We start from the raw sequence: 20,088 nt of genomic DNA, 5'->3' as shown, positions 1-20,088 counted from the left end.
GTTTTTCCTAAACTATTATTGTTATTAAAACATAATTGTTAAATGTTTACATGTAACACTATTTGGTATTTGTAATAAAATGTCACAATTGTGCAAACATGTTCTTAATAATCAGTTTGCAAGTAAATGTTAAAAGTAGAAAACTTAGTTACATCAAGCACAGCCAGCAAATGGGCCATAATATACATACACTTCAAATCAATTATGCAACAAGGTATAAATACCTACTAGTGGTAATAAACAGCAAAAGCTTTATAAAATGATCAAATTAGACAAAGGTCCATAGTTTGTTAACCTAATAAAGCAAATAAACAATACTGCAATGCAGCAGGGGGAGGCACTTTCTCAATTTTACACTGACTGTATAAGCAGTACTGCACAAGGGTCTGAAATAGAGCTACAGGAAGAAATAATATTTCATTCCTTCTTGACAATACTCTTTTGGGGGGGGCAGGCATTGGTGCATAAGAAACACTGGTAAACAGATTAAATCTGAAAGTCCAAGATATTTTATGCTAGTTATTATTGTATTGCTTAGTATTAAATTATATTTACAACCTGTTAAACTGTAAAGCTATACGCAAGATGATTTAAAATTGCTTTATAACAGCTATACAAGAGAGAGTAAAGATGTGTAAAAAATTGAACAAGACTTGTCACTATTTTCAATATGTTTTTGGCAAAACAATGTTGGTATAAAAAAGCATGAATGTTTCTAATTGCTGAGTATGTAGTTTAAAATAACAGGATGTATGCCTTTGGTGCCAATTCCACTAGATATTTCTAAAGAGACATAAACATTTTCCAAGATTTTGCTTAATATTAATGTTATTAAATTTGTAAGATTAGACTAAATGTACTTTACAGTATTTGTATATACAAATGCAGAAGAATTCAGTACAAATAAAATGAATGTCTAGTAATGAATATGTGTGAAAAGCCATGTTTAATAAAATGTTTTCACTGGTTTCAAGTTACAGTTTTATCATTGGTTTTTGGACCATCATTTTATCTGTACTAGTATTGGTTACCCCAGCTAGAGAAAAAAATATATTAAAATATTGTGTTCATACAGCTAATGGACTAATATGTAAACATCATTTTTCAGAGTATATTTCACTGTCAATTAAAGTTTATGGGCAGTTCAGAAATATAACCACAATGTTATGGTTAAAATTACATTGAAACTATATATTTTCAGCAGTGTATAAATGCTTGCAGTAGCACATAGTTCTTGTCTTTTATAGATATTAGTCCATTTCTAATTCAACAGTTGCAAAGAGTTAATGGAGCAGTTCTAAGTCATAAATTAAATTCTCTGATTGCAAAAGAATAAATTAATCAAGTTAAAAAATAAAATTAATGCAGACACAGCCCATAACTGATGAAATATTTTCACAGAATGGTCTGCAAACGAAAAAGTTGTTAAATGCATTCAGTTTTAGTAGTAATACTTGATATAATTGTATTAACTATCTAAAATTGCATTTTGACTTGTATCAAAAGAAGACTAAAGGTTTTGTTTCTTAATGTGTTTTCTATATAATGTGATCAAAAATACATATCAGTATAAAGTGTTTTGAGTATGTTTAAAAAATGAGGGAATTGTTAGAGATTATGAATATAAGACTGAAATTAATTATGTTGTAAATATGCTGAAAGATAAAGCATAGAATAAAAAGTTTGCTTGAATATATGTATAGAGTTTAGCAATGTAAAATGGGCATTCATACTATACATATCTTCACAGCATCAGAAAAAGCCTAACAAAGCAATATTGGAAAGCAAGTATCACATGCTTTTCTCATGTTTGCAGTACAAATATCTATTAACAGACATCCTTTTTTACAAATTCAGCAATAAGTGATGTTTTTTCAATAGGAACAGAACATATGTTTCCGTTCATATTTCTGTTATTCTGATTGCGTGCATTTGTGCATTTTCACATCAGCAGAACTGCTGATGGGACAATAGAAAAGTCTAAAAACAGACATTATGCAACTTTCCACAGAAGGCCAAAAAAGATACCAAGAGGAAATAACAAAGGGCAGGATTCACGAAGCCTCCGTGTAAGAGATACAAGGCTTACACGGAGGCTGCAGTTAAACGGTGACGTCAGCATGTCATGCATATGCATGAGAGCATGCTGAATCATACCTAAGGCTAACACAGTTCGTGGAAGACAGTAGGAGGCATGTCCGTACGCCGAGCCCTGCAAGCGGACATGCCCCCAGAAGAGTAAAAGTGCCCAAAGTAAACACCCACGACAGTGGCCATGGAAATGTGAATAAACACAACACAACACATGCCCCCACAGACTATGAACATAAAATATATAAATGAACATGTTATATATTTTTTTAAAATCGTAAAGATGTTTGCCCATGAGTGCGCTCATTTGCGCGGGCATGCCCGTAGCTTAGTCACAGTTAGCAGTCAGTGGAAAAGCATATGAGAACTAAATATGCAAGGTAAGCCAAGAAGCAATAGCATAGTGGTATAGACGTTAGCTGAAGAGCAGGCAGTCATGGTTCGAGCCCCACAACATCAATTTTATTTTTAGTAAAATAAGCACGAAACAAGTCCCTGACAAATATGTACACATATAAAATTATATTTTATGTAAAATGTAATGAAATAGTCCATTTATTTAGAAGAAATGTGAGACAACAATATAATAAAAAATGCCAGATGTGCCTATAGTTGAGCTACAGTTTAACAAGGTGAGTGCATCTGCCCGGAGGTGAGCAGTGGTTTAACAGGTGTAAAATGAGTGCAAGTAGGTGAGCAGTGGTTTAACACACTGAAACTGTGTGCCCCTAGCTGAGCTGAGTGTAATATGCATACTGACAGCCAAATGAAGCGTAAACCAGCATAACCCGTTTGCGCGGAGCTGCGCACCGCGCCAACAAGCTAACCGACGGGCAACGTTGAGCAAGCTGTATCAAAACTTCCTTTACACAGACACACCCCCTAACCTGTCTAGACAGTCATAAAATATAAAAAGCAGTGGCCAGGTTCGAACCCAGGATACCATGCACCATAGTCAAGGTACTGAACCACTAAGCCATGACAGCTGTACCTAGAAATGCCGTAATAGCAAATATATAGGAATGAATACAAAGTGGAGCATGACAAAGCAGGTTTTGTGAAGTTGATACAATTCCAAAATGGCCAATCACAGATAAGTGCGGGGAAAAACGGCATATATAAGCCCCATAAGCAGGAATACACAGCATAAACAATTGTAGAACTAACTTGCAGCCAGAATGTCAGGAGTAGGTGAGGGTTGCTGCTTTTGAGCACAGAGGTGGGGCGTTGAGGAGTCCAGATACATGGTCTGGCTCCTAGTCCACAATCATGAGGCCCAACTCATGCAGGGCCAGGTCCTGTGGGGAGCATATAGGGCTGAGGCATGGGACCGGTTGGCTCATGATCTCACCAGTGCCACAGGGATTCTAAGGACTGGTGAGCAGGTCCATCACCACTATGCGGACCTGAAGAGACGTAAGCAGGACCAATTGAACCTTTGGATCCAGGAGGCCCGGCAAATGCCCAACGCCCCACTACTGAGTAAGTTACATTTAATTATGTATGTAAGAAATTAAACTAGCTGATATTATGGAGATGTGTATTCCAATATTACTTCATTTATATTACAGCTGCAGGTGTCCGTTCTGCGAACCGCAGAGCCTATGGCGATAGGCTGGTGCAGTTGCCACCAGGCAGGTCAGTAATCCACTCCCAGTAACTGTAAAGAAATATAAAAGTATGACAGTTAGCAAAAGAGTGCAGTGTAGTCACTAAGTAATACAATGTGCAAGTAACAGTGTAAGAGTGTTTGTAAGTATTGCTTGATTACAAAAGTGTGTTGCAGTCTGTAATCCAAACAGAAAAATGAAAATGTCTGAAATAAAGTCTGCAATAAAGATGCCCCACCTGTAATATAATAGTACACAACCTTCAGCAGGCTGAAAAGTACAGCTGCAGAAGATGAGCAAATCACATGTGTGAAATATATCCCTGTTGAAATACTGAAACATGACAGAAGTGAGACTGCTGGAAAGGATTGTAATAACTACAGGTAAAACATGTCAATAAAGCCTAGAAGTAAGTACCATCCTGAATAGTAAAATGAAAACAAGTGAGAGAGTGTGAGAAAGAGTTATGAATCCACCAATAAAGTAGTAATAACCCTGAATAAAGTATACTGCAGTCAGTACAGAATGAAATGAATGTGACAAGTAGAACCAAACTGCAAAATGTGTTCAAAGTGTTGCTGCAGCTGGAATGTGTATCCCAAAATCTGGATATGTTGCTCTCAGTCTGCAATATGCAGATAGTATGATTGTCTGAAATACCAAACATCCACAGTTGTCTATAGCTATATAAAGCAAATGTAGCAGGATGATGTAGCTGAACAAAGCCAGATATGAACGTGTATGAAGAACAATAAAATGTATATTGATGTAGCAGTAACAGTCCTATCACCAAATTGAAGTAGTTATCATATAGGAAACTGTAGTTAGAACAGTTGTGTGTATATATCTGCAGCTATTAGAAATGTACAGCATATGTATTGGTATTTGAAGGTGTTAATATTATTTTCTCCACCCCACCCTATAACCACATATAATCCATTCCACGTGAAATTGGTATGTGCAATCACAATTAACACCCCTGGACATTTGTCCTGTTGGGTCATAAATATTTGCATGTACGTTGATGCATCTGCCCTGTTCATACATCCAAACCTGATGGCCTGTTGCCATCAATCTACCCTGCATGTTGTTGGACTGTGTATTGCTGTTCAAATTATGCATGTGTTATGCTTGCTGTTCAATGGTGTGAATATCTGGGTGTTTGGTTAATGGGAATACTAATGCATGCTGTTACAACTAATTGCGAATGGTATTGTATGTTACTAACCCAAACTGTCATGACATAATGCAAAACATAGGACAACAGGGAAGGCGGGTTCCAGCGGACCCACCTCTCCCACCTCAGCTGGCGAGTGCACCTGGCACTAGTGCCCAGTCTGGACCCTCCTCTGGTGGCCCTGTGCCACCTGTGGGTGGAAGCGCTGCAGGGGATGGGGCCCAACCCCCTCTGCAAGTGTGGCCAGAGGAGAACCACCACTCACCCTCCGTAGCGTCCGGACTGTGGTGCGTAGGGAGATCCGGGACTCTGTTCTTGGGCCCCTATGCCAGCTTGAGGCACAGGTGGCACAACATACGGGCATGCCTGTTGCCCGGCCTACACAGCCCCCAGCACAGCCCTGTCCTGGGCAGTGAAGGAACAGTGGCAACTGCCCATGGGTGGGGATATCAGTTCCACTGTTGCCATCTGTGGGCTCATGGGCTCTGGATATCCAAACATCCGTCCCCATCAATTGTGTAACCACCCACACGTGTCATACACCGCCCCTGTATGCATCTTGTTGTCTTGTCTGTTGACCTACCCAACCTACCTCCCCAGCTATACCGACTTCCTTCACCTGACATACCACTCTCACCTGAAAAAAAAAAAAAAGGGCACTCTGTACCCACAAAACAATTACGCCCCATACATAGCTGCCCATTCCACACACATGTCTGCTGGACATGGAAACTATCAATTACAATTGGCTGTATGAGTATTATTGTTGTCCTGACACCTCTCAGGGGTGGAAGGTTTCAAATGTCACACCAAATTACATACATATGCACAGCTGTTGCTGATGAAGAAATGGGCAGCTATGGGCCTTACCTACATCCCTCCTGCAAAACCCAAGCTTGTTTCCCTACTGTCTTACCCTCTTTGTGACCCCTTTTTCACCACTTTCCTTTCTCCCCATTTTCATTTCTTTCAAAGAAAATAGTGTGGGTGTGCGCCAGAGTAAGCACTGTTAAGCAGTTGTAAGCGGGTGTGCGCGGAGCTGAACGCCAGTGCGCATGCGGGAGCTCCGCGCAAACCAGCGCTAACCCGGTTACAACTGCTTAAAAGTGCCTTAGTCACTCTGATTGACAGGTCCTGTAGTCAGTTCAAAAGCAAAATAAAATCCCACTGTCAGTCCCGAACCCAGGACCTTGGAAACAATAGTCTGCATGACCTACCACTAAGCCATGACTCTTATACAAGAGCATTGTGCTAAAATAAATATATCATGTAATAGTAGGAATGAATGTAAAGGGAGTATAGGATGTGTAGTACACAAAGCATGTCATTTATACTTACTGTCAAAACTAGTGGATTTCCATAATAGTAGTGTGTGAACAGAAACAGCCATGCTAGTTGGTAGCTAGTAGGTAATAATGTCAGCTAATGTACATATATAAATGTATGTATATTTACATATATATATATATATATATATATATATATATATATATATATATATATATATATAGTTGTAGGTGTCAGTGTGCATACACACTTACTACAGGAAACAGGAGAGATGAATGGAGAAATGTGAATCTACAACACAGCCTGAATCATGAGAGAGATACTAACCTTTACACTCACAGAACAGTGTCCACAGCATACCAGCATGGTCCCCACCCTTACAATCTGAAAGGGCAACGCCTATCTCACATACCCTTTTATAGCACTGTCCTGAAATCACAGTGAGAACTGCAATCAGTACACAACTGGCTGCATGCAATTAGCAAATGCTGGCTTACAATTGGTGCAGAGGCCATCACATGGACTTATGCAGATACCTACAAAAGCATCCTGTACTCACACTCCACACATGCAATACGTTCATTGCACTGTCTGGAGGCAGACAGAGAGAGAGAGAGACAGAGAGAGAGAGAGAGAGAAAAAAATAAAATAAAATAAGAACACAAACAACAACACATGGTACACAAACTGAGTTGAAGCTGTCAGCAGTGACAGTGCCAAGCCATGCCAGCAGCAGCAGGAAGCTGTAGTAGCGGTAACGCAACCAGCTGCGACAAACACAGGTAATGTAAAGTAACAAGTTAATAGTCTGCATACTGTGAACCCTCCGTATGTGTCATAGGTCTGTATCTATAGGTATGTCCATGTGATATGTTGTGTGCATGTAGTTCCACCCAAAGGGGATGACTATACATTGCATGTCATTCAGTGTTAGGCCATGATCCTGGCACCAGTTTTCCGTTGCAGTGAGGCCTGTCTGTAGGATGTGTGTGTCAGCTGGTGTAACGACAATGGCGCTTAGTTAGCAGTCATCTGGGAACTTTGTCATCCACAACCCGCACATGTTTGCTTTTACATCTGAGAAATAAATGCCAAACAAGAGGGGTCCTAGGACAGAGGCCTGTGGGATACCACATGTGAATGGCATTGAGTCTGACATGGCTCCTACAATATCGATATTATGGATTCTGTATGTCAACCAGTGTGCAACCCATCATGTGACATATGTAGTAACATGTAAGCTAATGAGCTTGTCTATGATGCCTGAGTGGAGTACTGTGTTGAAGGCCTTAGGCAAGTCCAGGTAGGCTGTATGGATTGCGTTGCCCTCATCAATGGCTGTAGTGACTGTTTTGAAAGGTCAACTAGGTTCAAAAGGCAGGATCAGCCCATCACAAAGGCAAACTGGCCAGGAACAAGTGTCTGCAGGTACCCAATATCGCTATATATGCTTCCCATACTGAATCATTCCATAGCTTTGCAGACCAGGCTGGTTAAGCTTATGGTGCTGTAGTTCCCAGGGTCAGTAGAGGTGCCTCCTTAGTGGAGTGGGCCACTGTTGCTGTATGCCAGTGTTCAGGTACATATCCCGTAGTATGACCAAGGTGAAATATCAGTCTTATATGCAGTTGTATGTCCTCTTGGAGTTCACGTAGCACACATCCAGGGATACCATCAGGTCACATTGATGCTGTGTGTTCTGCTTTGCTGAGGGCGGCCTACACCTGCACATGTGATATGATAGGGAGGTTACATTCAGCTGTGATAAGTATTTCTAAGTGTGGGGGAGAAGGAGGGTGGATGCGTGCACCGAACCTGTCTGCAAGAATGTTGCCAATATCTGTGTGTTCGGTGAATGTTAAGTAGGTGTGTAGTAACTCAGAGCATATCTGAGGTGTTTGGTCCATATGTGTAACATAACTGAAGAAGGCCTTGTGGTTATCTATAGTGTTCATGGCCATTTCCCTCCCAGAGTAGGCCATGGATGTTGTTATGAGAGACTGTAGCTTATTACCAGTGCTGACCACAGATGCCTTCCCTTAATGTGAATCTGCTCTGTCCTGCAGTAGCCTCCTTCTATCGTTATACAATCTGCCTTTGGCTGGGGTCCACCGGACAGGATGCCTAACCTTTGTGCATAGGGTCTGGGTTAGAAATGTGTGTGCATGTTCCATGCATTCTTTGGGATGTCCATGGGAAGCATTCGCAAAGGGGTCAGCAGTGTGGGTTGTGGCTTCCACTGGCCCAGTGGGCTGCATGGATACCATCTCAGTCCAACAAGTGAATAACTGTCTAATCACATACATATCAAAATAGTCTACTGTGCTGGTGGTGGTGGTGGTGGGATATGTATATCCAGGCCGAGTAACTTGTGTGCAGATCACACTAGTGGGTGGCGTTCCACATACAGTACCTTGGTATGAACCCCCAGAGTGAGGATGTGCATTGGACCCATCGCAGTGTGCTGACCGATGGGGCATGCTACTATGTTGTATGGAATGTGGCAGGTATTGTTGCACAGGTGTTGGATGAGCACTGATATCTGGCCATGTACTTGTGTATCCACCAAGAGACACACACATGCTACATATGGGAGTAGTAGTATATCACTACAGTTGAATATCATGTATAGTATGTGTGCCATATATTGCTGACATAGTCTGCTGATATCCTGTTTGTGTTCTCTTCCAGGGACATGGCACATCAGCGTAATCCTGCCTACTCTGCAGCAGAAGATGAGGAGCTACACCAGAGCCTGGTGCGGGATTATGACATACTGCTTTCCTGCACCAGCCAGAATCAGCAGGAGAGGGCTGCACTGTGGCAAGACCTTGTCCGTAGGGTAAATGACATTGGCACGCATAATAGGACATATGAGCAGGTACGACATCACTGCAGTGATTTAATCAGAAATGTCCGTCAGCATGCGTTGCATATCCACAGGCAACAGGTTGCCACAGGAGGTGGGGTGGCCACACATCCCCGCCTCACCAGACTGGAGGGACTACTCCTAAGTGTTGTGGCTTCAGCCCCGGAACATCAACAGCAATACACCTGCATCATGATGGAGGCTGGATCCACACAGCAGCACGACATGGAGCGTGCAGGTAATATGCCATATGTACACTTGATTGTTCTGTACACTGTTAGTTTATGCATGTGTAAGGTGTGTCTGTGGTATGTAACTGTCAACATAGTATGTAATTGTGCAGGTGTGATATTGCCAATATCAGCAGCTGACGTGTGAAAGGCAACTGGTGTACTACTGCACTGTATCATATGCAGTATCAATGGCACAGTTGTGCCCACTGACATTAATCTCCTCATTTCTGCAGGTCCCTCCAGTGTTACAGCAAGGTAGCCCATCCATGCTGGTGAGTGTGTTTTAACAATACCTATAATAGTCATGATAGTGCTAGTAATACTAGTGTAACTCAGTAGTGCTCTGTGTGTATACTGCGGGGTGTGCATGTGTGCATGTGTGCATGTGTGCCTGTGTCCATGTGTGCATGTGTGCCTGTGTCCACGTGTGCATGTGTGCATGTGTGCATGTGTGCCTGTGTCCACATGTGCATGTGTGCATGTGTGCATGTGTGCCTGTGTCCACGTGTGCATGTGTGCATGTGTACATGTGTGCATGTGTGCATGTGTACATGTGTCCATGTGTGCACATGTCCACGTGACCACGTGTGCATGTGTGCATGTGTGCATGTGTGCCCGTGTCCACGTGTGCATGTGTGCATGTGTGCCTGTGTCCACGTTTGCATGTGTGCATGTGTGCCTGTGTCCATGTGTGCATGTGTGCTTGTGTCCACATGTGCATGTGTGCATGTGTGCATAAGTGCATCACTGGTAACATTGTGTAGACATTGTAAACTGTGTTTCCTGTCTTCCTCCCACAGGTTCTGGTGCTGCTCTGGTGTCCTGCAGCAGGGAACCAGAATCTGGTGCCACAGGTACTGATAATGATGATATCTGTGTAATGGCACAGGAAGGTGTGTCAGGGTCTGCCATTGGTCAGCCAATTGACAGTACATAGTTGTCAACCCCATCATTGTGCACAGTCATCCTGCCAGTACATCCTATGTCACCATTGTCCCTAGGTGATGGACAGGATACAGTGGGCATTGACCAGGGTAATGTGGTATCTGTGGCACATGCTTCCCCACACAGCAGCCATGGGCAGGGTCCTGCGATGGTACCACACAGACAGTTGCCCATGGGTTCTCGTGGGAGCATCCGTGGGCATACTGCCTCTGGCAGACGTGCCCAAAGAGGTCTGTCAACCTCAGCTATGTTTCGGGCTGTCATGCAGGCACAGTCGCGTATGGAAAGGTACACCAGACAGGGTCTGAGGGAGCTGAGAGCATGTCACACAGCCATTACTGTCAGTATGCGTGACATCACGGATGCTATCCGTAATTTCACCGATGTCATAGACAGACGTTGTGGGAACATATTACAGCAGTTCCACAACCACATGTCCATGAGCCAGGGCAATGGTGGGTGGTTGTGGCGTCGACGTGGCCGTATGCCAGCAACAGCAGCAGCTGGCAGTCGGCGCAGATGACAACAGGCCCACGGATGCCCCCATAGTGCCAGCAGCAGGCCCAGCAATGCTGGGTCTGTGCTGTCATCGGAACGCCCCAGGAGACCACGTGCACGTGGATCTGGACAGTCCCAACAGGGACCTGTGTCCAGTCAACACACTCCCGCTTCTGATGACAGTACCCAGTCTGGCTTAGTACTGGATACGGTCCATAGCACCCCTGCCAGGCACAGGTACCGTGTCCGTGCCCACAGACACTGATCTGTATGACCTGCCAGGTGCAGTCTGTGGCTGTCCACAAACTCCTGTATATGGCAGCCATGAGGTGGAACTGTGTGCGTGCATACACATGTGAAATGTTCACACCTAGGGCTACCACATACACGCACACACTGCACCAACAGTGCCCCACCCTGTATTGCTGTCCCTCACCAACACACATACACACACATGTCAATTGGTGGTATCAGTGGCAGACTCAGGCATACCTAATTCGCACCCTGTGCATATGATGAAACTGTGCCACCTCCTGCAATCTCCAACATCAGTGCAGGAACAGGTAAACACGTTGCTGATGCACAGGGTGACTACATAGAAGTGTATTAGTAATATCATGTTGGTAACAGTACAGTGTGCTGATATGACTGTGTGTATATCCCAGCATGCCTGATGCAGTAACCGTATGACTGTCCTGAATTGTTATCTACACCCATAGTAAGTACCATAGTGTAACAGCTGCACATTATTGCATACCGGTGGTAAGGATGTCAACAGATAGCCACATACATGGGTAGCACAGGGGGGAAGCTAATGCAAGTAGTGATACGCAATGATGGACATGTACAGTAATGGTGGCAAGTTGCCCACAATGACTATGCAATGTGGATGTTTGCATGTTGATATGTGTGCAGTACCAATGTAATCCAAATCACAATTAACTATGACATAATATCAGTTCTACCATGGACATCTGAGCTGTGCATTCCTGGGTACATGTTGATAGTGCCTACATATTTGCACTGTTACCTACTGTTAGTGTTACCCCTTCTTTGTTGTACAATGGACTACTTCCAGCCCTGCTTACTGTAGCTTTGTTTGCATTCATGTTCACTTGGGGTTCCCTGGAACACTGCTTCCACCTGCAATGCAGAGTTACAGTGCTTCTGTGGACTCCTAGTGACATCTGCATAGTGTACTATACGTATGTCAGATTTACACATGACAGAACGTCACTGTCTGTCCTGTTCGCATGTACGTTGCCTGTGACACATTGCACATGACTTACCTGGCATTTACCCACGTGTGCAGTCATATATGCCAGTGCTATGAAATCAGTAGCAGTACACCCACACATACACACCTTCAGTATGTTGTTCCCCATTGGCCCTATGTGTTGGTAATTACCATGGCAATCACACTACTATGGTAGAATGTGCAAAGGTAACCTGTGAATCACCTCTATGGTCCGGTTGTGGTTTATGTGAGTCATGTGGCAATGTCACAGCTGCCACATGTATGCAGTCAACCCTCACCCCTGGCCAGGAATGTACAACACATGTGTGGGATACCACCACATAGCCAATCTGGGGACTGAGCACTCTGAACCCAGTACTGCCATACCCTGTCAGGTGGCATGACATACTACAGTGACTACAATACCAGTCTGACATAGACCCGCACTGACAGCAATCTGAACACACTGGGGCATACTTGGAGACTCAGAATAGCATCCTGCCTGAGCATCACACACCTCCGCAGCTGGCACACAGGCATACGTTACGTCGGAACAGAGCACATGCCACACATGGCGCACACATCCCGTGTGCTACACACTCACAGCCTGTAGGGCTACACAACACACCTGCTACAGATGTGTCAGGTACCTCTCTTGGCCGCTGCAGTGGGGTCCCGCTCAACAGGCTGTACATGGTGAAGGTCACAGTGATATGCCTGTGGGGCACTATGGTCCACCACAAAACACATGCATACAGGTCAGTCAGAGGCATGGACACATATGACTCAGTCATCGACCATGCCACTATGGATGACCTGAGACATACCTCCCTGGACTACATGATAGGGAACATATAAGGGATCTCGCAGCATGTGGCACGGGCCAGTATGAGCCTGATCTTGGTTGCCATCATACCCTCACCAGGTATGCTACCACTATATGTAGGAAGGGTGTTCTATGTCTACATTCTGCCCAATCTCCAATGTCATTCATAGGGTATCCACAGGCTGTCAATGTGTGCTTACATGCTAGGGAAGCCACAATGAATTGCGAGGGGCAGCTTGCACGTGACACCCATGGGCCATTGTATATTGGCGAAGCCCCTTGATACACACATAGTGCATTTTGCTGCAGGACACAGATTACATAGCCACCTCTGTGGGTATCACACAGGATAGGACACTAACAGTGATGCTACACAACACCAGCAGTGTACACCGCAAGATGCATGCACTGGACACTGTCCTCAGCACGGTGAACTGCAATGTCTGTGTAGTACCAGAGTCCTGATTCACGGCTCACAGGTGCAACCCATCACTGCCAGGTTATACCTCATACCATGCCTGTCGTCCCCTACACATGTAACACACATGGACAGGGGGGTGGTATCCCAAGGCACCACAGATACACACACCTCCAGGTTGTTGGCACAGCACAAAGCATCAGGGCCTATTCATGAGCAGCTAACAATGTGTTGGACTGCCTTCTGGTTCATAGCCTGGCACACACAACCCTCCCATACACAGGAAACCCACCTATCCTCCATAACAACACTGGCAATATGACAGTCTCAAGAAATGTCTTTATATGGCTGGACTGCATCCAGCCAAACATTGTGCGTGAGCATTACTGTAGCTACAACACACTAGCTGAAAGGTTCCCAGCATGTGGTCACTGAATTGCAGTGGAATAACATGTTACCACTCCCACAACACGTGGGAACATGCAGCACCTGTTCATCGACTACATGTAGACTATATGGCCCAGACCAGATGTGTATCCCCTGCTGTAGGTATTATACCATATACAACCCACACTGTATAGACACATACCGCGTGCAGCCCCTGCACAGTAAGACACAGTCATATTGTTATGCATTGCGAATACCATTTATCCACTCGAGGCACGTGTCAGACATGGTAACTACTGCAGGTCACAGGTATTTATGTGTATGTGTCACACACATACATCATGTGTGCATTGCCATTGCTGGTTTAGGCAATGGCATGCATTGTTATGCACAAAGACCCACACAAGGTCATATTGTGTGACACAACCACACGTGGCAGTTGTGGGTTACCAAAACATACCTATCTGTGCTCTGACAATGGTAATAGACCCAGTAGCGGAGCGCACTATTGGCATTACTGGCCAAGTAGCCCTGTTTGGCTGTACTGATAGTGTGGCGACATACCCTGTGTTTAGTGGGGGAATATGCAGCATCTGGTGTACTGTAGTATTTGTCAAAAGGATCTGTTCTCTCACACTTGCAATTACACACACCCTATTACCCCCCCACACACACACTTGCAGGATTCATACCCCTACCTAACTATGTCACGACACGTGAGAGAGACGCATTAGCGAAACGCACTATTCAGATTACTAGGAGGTTCCTCTTCTCCGGCTGTACTTATAGGGTGCTGACATCATCAGTGTTTGGAAAGGGTAATGTGCATCATGTAGTGTGATCTCCTGATTGCCAAAAAGCACATGTTTTTCATAAGAATTGCACACACACAAACACCCCACATCAAAACACACACACACTTGCCATTTGCAGGTTTCAAACTCCTACCTAACTATGTTATGACACTTGAGAGAGACGCATTAGCAGAGTGCGCTATTCGGATTACTGGAAGGTGTCCCTTCTCCAGCTGTATGTATAGGGTGCTGACATCATCAGTGTTTGGAAAGGGTAATGTGCATCATGTAGTGTGATCACCTGATTGCAAAAAAGCACATGTCTTTCATACAGAATTGCACACACACAAACTCCCCACATCCAAACACACACACTTGCCATTTGTAGGTTTCAAACTCCTACCTAAGTATGTTATGACACTTAAAGAGACGCATTAGCAGAGTGCGCTATTCGAATTACTAGGAGGTTTCCCTTCTCCTGCTGTACTTATAGGGTGCTGACATCATCAGTGCTTAGATAGGGGAATGTGCATCCTGTAGAGTGTTTTCACAGTTGCCAAAAGGGACAGCTCCCTCACACAGACTTGCACACACACTAACCCCCCTCCACACACACCGGGAAGCTGCAGGCTTCAAACCCCTACCTAACTATGTTATGACACTCATGACAGACGCATTAGCAGAGCATGCTATTCGCATTACTGGGAGGGTTCCCTTCTCCTGCTGTACTTATAGGGTGCTGACATCATCAGTGCTTAAATAGGGGAATGTGCATCCTGTAGAGTGCTTTCACAGTTGCCAAAAGGGACATCTCCCTCACACAGACTTGCACACACACTAACCCCCCTCCACACACACTGGGCAGTTGCAGGATTCAAACCCCTACCTAACTATGTTATGACACTCGTGACAGACGCATTAGCAGAGCGCACTATTCACATTACTGGGAGGGTTCCCTTCTCCTGCTGTACTTATAGGGTGCTGACATCATCAGTGCTTAGATAGGGGAATGTGCATCCTGTAGAGTGTTTTCACAGTTGCCAAAAGGGACATCTCCCTCACAGAGACTTGCACAGAGACACTAACCCCCCTCCACACACACTGGGCAGTTGCAGGATTCAACCCCCTACCTACCTATGTTATGACACTCGTGACAGACACATTAGCAGAGCGAGCTATTCGCATTACTGAGAGGGTTCCCTTCTCCTGCTGTACTTATAGGGTGCTGACATCATCAGTGCTTAGATAGGGGAATGTGCATCCTGTAGAGTGTTTTCAAAGTTGCCAAAAGGGACACTTCCCTCACACAGACTTGCACACACATCAACCCCGCTCACCCACACACACACACACACACACACACACACACACACTGAGCATTTGCATGGTTCAAACTCCTACCTAACTATATTATGACACTTGAGGGAGACGCATTAGCAGAGCACGCTAACCGAAATACTGGGCATCTGTTCTGCACCTGCAGTATTTATAGGGTGCTGACATCTTTATTTCTACAGCGGTATGTACATCTAGTACTACCTGTCAGGTGGGGGATAGCATATATATGCATTTGCAGCCACCTACATCAGGGTCAGATATGCACATCGCACTGGCAGTTTATGTTCTATACCATGCTTCGTGACCACAGGACCTGTAACACACAACACAACCAGTCCGGAACACCACTCCCACATCCAGGACACACACTTTGCTTCCCTGGGAACAGTGCCGGGATATGCAGGTGTTCACATACACCATTCCAGTTGTTAACATCAGGTACAGGCATACTGTGTGTGGGAACTACTCAGGCCTCTACCACTTTACCCTACAGCCACTACAATTTGTGGGTCCATGTGCTATGGCAGAACCACTCACCACAGCCACATGGGGGAATACATATTGCACCTGTCCATCTGCAACATGGGTACTCACTGTTCCACACCAGAGGTAGACCACCATTGTTGATATCTGACCATACCCACCTTTCCCTGGACATCCATATCCCATCCCCACCCCCAGGCAAGGTTGTCACTGCAAACAAACTGTATTTAGCACAAGCAGACTCTACACTTGTGAAGACTGGGGTGGACGACTTCAAAGGACCCATGCTGGGGGACTATACTGGCCACTCTGAATAATCCTTGACAATTGCATTCTATGAGCATGTGTAAGTTTTGCATTGATCATGCTATCCCACATATACCCATGACTGCTCCACAACAAGACACCTGTCAGGTGTACACCAGCCATATATGAGCCGTCCAACAGACAGAGTGAGCTAATACCTTGCAGAGCTGTAGCCCACAGAGGGAGGACATCTGTGAACAGTGCCGGCACAACACTTCATTCCCACATAATCATCACAACACAGTGTTGACAGTGGAATTGTCTAGACAATGCAGATAGGGCTCCCCTCAGTCTGTTATTGATGCCCACTTACTGTTAGAGGTCCTCAGCAACCCTCTTCCAGCACACACCAACAACATGGATGTGGCTTAGCACATTCAAACCCTGGGATCTCCACTGTGCCCCTGCTTGACAGAGGCACAGCTCACTAGCCTCACACGTTGCCTTATGTGACCTACTTTACAGTGGCACAGTAGCCTACTGTACTGGGGATGCAGATGCCAAGCACACTCTGGCTAAGCTGTCATTCCCTAGGACAACAAGCCTAGTATTGACCTCTGCACCCATATGTTCAATTGTCAGATGCACAATATTTGTTGTGCTGTTAGACTGTTTGCAGGTCATTATTGCCATAGCATTCCTTGTTCCTATGAACAACTTGCGTATCTGTGGAAGATGTTTGAATATGAGGGCGATCCACTATATCACTTATGTCTCTGTAGTCATTTACTGTGTGCACTGGGCAGATTGTTGTGTTGTGGTTGGTTCCTGGAATGACACGTACAAATACCAGATATGTGTGGCCAACTGCTAAATGGAGATATGGCCTAAGTGAGTGAGCATGCCCAGTTCAGCCTTTCCATGGCATGTTGTCTGACATATGCCTCATTTATCAAAGTGTGCGAGCATGCCCAGTGTGAGCTTTCCATATGTTGAACTCTGAAGTCCACCACATATTTGGGTGTGTGTGAACTTCAACAATATCTCACGTTTGTGGTTGTGTGTTGGGTGTCATGTTGTGTACTAACTGGCCAACTGCTTTGTGTCTGCCACAACAGGGATTATACTGTGCCTGCAGGGATTGCATGGGATACTTTGCATACAGTTGTCAACATCCTTTCATAATGACCTAACACTGTAGTACCGTATGGTGTACTGGTTCAGTACTTTCACTGTGGTGGACAGTATCCTGGGCTTTAGTCCTATCACTGCTTGATATCTTCATAGTGAGCACAACAGATTGTGTAGGGGCCAGTTGTGCACATATGACCATGTTGCATTATGTTCAGATATGGACTACCTACACCAGGCTTGTCCAACATTGGTAGTGTATTCCACAACATAGGTGGACATTGGCAAACACTAGCGATGTTCCCTAGGCCATTTCTGATGCTAGTCACAGAGTGTGTTTGTCCTTCGACACACATTGTAACTGGAGTTTGCCATGACATATGTCATGGTTAGCATACTGTGCCTCCGTCTACCTCTGACATAACAGTGATACCCAGGGTTAACCTACCATCTCCCATCCACTCATCAGGATTCCTCTTGAGGGGTGTTGATAGGTGACTCTCTGGCTAACCTGTACTGGGAGTTTACTCAAGAGTGGGGGTGGCTTCTGTGTTATGGATCATTCTGTACAGCTTGTCCTATGTATGTCAGTGCTGGGGTTCAGGCCTCTCATGTGCATAGCTCACTGCCATTCAGATTGTACAAGGTGCAGCATGTTCATTGATTCCAGCTTGGACATGGCTTCATACATCAGGTACAGCTGCCTCTGGGTGGGCAGTATGGCAGTGTGTGGAGCTGCAGTTTGTTTACTCAGGCAACACATGGCATCTGTTCATGCTCTTTGCTACTCCTGGTAGGGTACTGTTGTGGACTTTACAGTTGATGGAGGTGTCTGCTGAGGTATATCCCACAGGGGCTATTGTAGTCAATTGTGACGCTGATGAAGGATGACTGCAGAGCCACAGTGACCTCCCCTTATCTACATCTGACAACCTTCATGATTGGGTGGGTATATGGTATGTTTCTGCGAACACTATAGCCACATGTTTGTCCAATGCAGGATATCTATCACCTTATGTCTCCAGGTCTCTCATTACATGTTAGGTACGTAATGGGTTAACACCTCTGTGGTAATTGGTGGGCACTTACTGTATATCCACGGTGGTTGTCTATACACAGTTCTACAATTAGCTTGCTGACATGGCTATGGCTCCAGTTGTCTGTTTCTATGTGGCCCTTTTGTGGGTTGCTTGTGTCATCTGGGGGTCAAATATGGTGGGCAGTTTGTACTCCTCTGCATACATGTTCAGTCACAGTCCTTCCATGTTGGCCTGTACCTATGGGACATATGTACAGAACGGGGGAGGTCCCAGGACCAAGCCTTGTGGGATGCCACTCATATCTGCTTTGTAGTCTGACATGGATGCAGCATGTCTGACCATGTCAGTTCTGTCCTTGGTCTGGTTTGCAACCCCTCTACTGACATAGGGGTTTATATTTAAGCTGGTGAACATATCCATACTGAACTCGTAGGGTATTGTCTGGAACCATATGCACGGTCCAGCTATGCTGTGTGGACCACATTGCCCTCATCAATGACCTTAATGACTGTTTCAAATGGGTCAAACATGTTTAGGGGCAGGATCTGCACTTACGACAGCCACACTGGGTAGGGTCCGGTGTCAGTAGGTCCACCATAGCTTTATGTCTGCGGTACATACTGATCCCTTCCATAGCTGTGCAGACCAAGCTTGTCAGGATCCTGGGGTGGTAGTTTGCAGTATCCATTCAGGCAACACCTTTGTTGTGAAGGACCACTGTTGTTGTACACTGCTCTTTGGGTACATATCCTGTGGTAAGGCTGACATTGGGCAGTAGTGTGATTTGGCATTCCATTATTCTTGGAGTCCATGTTGGCCTCAGCCCAGGACACCATCACATACCTTTGCTGCTGTGTGTTTTGCTTTGTAGATGATGGCTGTTACCTCAGCATCTGCAATGTCAGGGGACCAGCAGTCTGCTGGGATAGATATTTTGCATTCTGGGGGTTGCACTGAACCTGTCAGGTTGTATGTTGGCAATATGTGTGTGTGTTTGGTATGTTGTTTGTAATATCTATGTGATTCGGAGCATATCTGTGAATTCCCAACATGGTTCCTACCTTCAGTTAAGTAAGCCTTGTGATTATCCTTAGTGTCCTGTACAATTTGTATCTTCATAGGTTCATAGGTTCATACTAGGCTATCCACCCTAGGGCATTAGTAAGCCTAGCCAGAGTGTGTGTGTCTTTCGCCGCCCCTTGCTATGTGACTATTATGGCCATTTATGATTTTCTTTACTGTGCCTCTGTCTGGACGTGACACAGTGAAGACCCCCAGTGTACATGTACGATCATTCATCCACTTGGCAATATTCCTGTTGGGGGGTGTCAGTGAGGGGCTCTGCCTAACATGGATTGGGATCCTGTTTCTGGGTGTGGGGAGCCTCTGGGTTATGTATCTGTCCCTCCAGCACATCCTATTTCATTATGTGTTGAGGCTGACATCTGTCACTCTCACAGTTCCAATGGCTTTGATTT

This window comes from Protopterus annectens, chromosome 2.part1, assembly GCF_019279795.1.
Source record: "Protopterus annectens isolate FY-2018-M chromosome 2.part1, PAN1.0, whole genome shotgun sequence".
Classification (NCBI taxonomy): domain Eukaryota; kingdom Metazoa; phylum Chordata; order Ceratodontiformes; family Protopteridae; genus Protopterus; species Protopterus annectens.
Note: the sequence above shows the minus strand (reverse complement) of the source record.